Source organism: Oryzias melastigma, unplaced genomic scaffold (assembly GCF_002922805.2).
Source record: "Oryzias melastigma strain HK-1 unplaced genomic scaffold, ASM292280v2 sc01054, whole genome shotgun sequence".
Classification (NCBI taxonomy): Eukaryota; Metazoa; Chordata; class Actinopteri; order Beloniformes; family Adrianichthyidae; genus Oryzias; species Oryzias melastigma.
Genome location: NW_023417639.1, coordinates 7357 through 9082, shown reverse-complemented (window position 1 = coordinate 9082; position 1726 = coordinate 7357).

Here is a 1726-nt window from a genome sequence, read left to right as displayed (position 1 = left end):
CCATTTAAGTTTAGTAAATGTCAGATGTCTCTTTAATGCATGATACTACATTAAGATCAATTTAAAATATCCCCTCAACAAATAAAATAAAATCCTAGGAGATCCAGGCCTCTTCGATATCAGAATTACTTTGTTAAAATAAAACTCAAACAGCTCACGTCTACGCTGTCATTTCAGGTAAAATTACATGTATGCATCATTTTGTCAACATATTGAAGTAAAACAGAGTCTACATGAGGACTAATTTACACAGCTTATTCTACTGTCATTGAAAATACTTCCATTAAAACAATTCATAAAATTCTAATTCATTCAAACTTCTGTCATTTGTAGGTATAAAGCACATTATATGAAAATATAAAATACAGTATACTTTTCTGCTGGGAAAAAAATAATTCAAAAATCTTCTCACTACAATTCTTGATCTATGAAATAACAAGTACATATTATGAAGGAAACAATCACTTTTCCTTAGTAAATGGCACAAAAACAATATTTAATCTGTACTCTATTTTGGACACCACAAGTAATGATCTCAACTATGATCTATTTTTTCCAAATAAAGCTGCATGTCAGACAAACCAGTTTACACAAAGATCATCAATACTATTCTTTTGGAACCCATTCATTACAAAAAGTTACATTATTTTACAAGGTTACACAGTACATTTTACATTACATTTTTTCTCACAAATACCACCTTTTTCTAAAACATAACCATATTAAACATCATATTGACAAGAATATAGGAAAAATTTATAGTGACCTAATTTTCTGTTTTTCTAGATTTATCATACACAATAAGAAAATGCATGAAGGGACCACTACAATCTGTAGTTTTCCATAATTATTCAAAGTATCCCTGTAATCACTTACATTTCTTAAAAACACAATAATAAAAACAGTACATAATACATACGTAGAAATTTGGCCTTTTCTTTCTTATATGTGGAGAAATTATATAAAGTTAAATACTAACACACCAGACTGACATTTGCCTTTCCTTGCCATAGAAAATACTGAACAAATGACATGATTGATATTGTAATCAAACAAGACTGTGGTTGATCATACTTGCCATTATTTTATTCTTCCTTTTATTGTTTCACACTGAACATGTTTCCTGTCTTACAAATCATTCAATTTCTTTGATTTATGATATGAAGGGATGCCTGCCACTTTTGTTAGGTTTCATTTACTCCTATATTTAGAAAGAATCAATTTGTTCACTTAAAGACAATAAAAAATAAAAGGAACAGGAGCATTTTAGACATTATCTTAGACAACACTCAGTTTGAGCTCCAATTTCTAATCTCTTCCTTGGAAAACATATACTGCTATTTTTTAGTCACCATGACAGTATTCCCCTTTAAAATTAAGTTGTAACAATATTTATTCACAGTACTTTCTCATCTTATCTGAACATGAGGAACTTTTCACTTTTTCATGTTAATTGTCAAATACTAAAATTGTTCTTGCATTAGGACAGACAGAATAAAATCTAATTTCAAACCATAAACCTCTGATACTTGTACATTCCTATGTGACTTTTGCACATCTGCTGGTTTCTTGTCCCTTTATTTCTTCACATTATTTCTCACACATTTGTTAATCCTCTTTTTGCATATATATTTGTGAAGTAAGGAAGGCCTTCTTTCTTTTTTCTGTTAATGTATTTGTATTTCTCTGTCCACATTGAAGTCAGCTGTACCCACATTGTCATTGT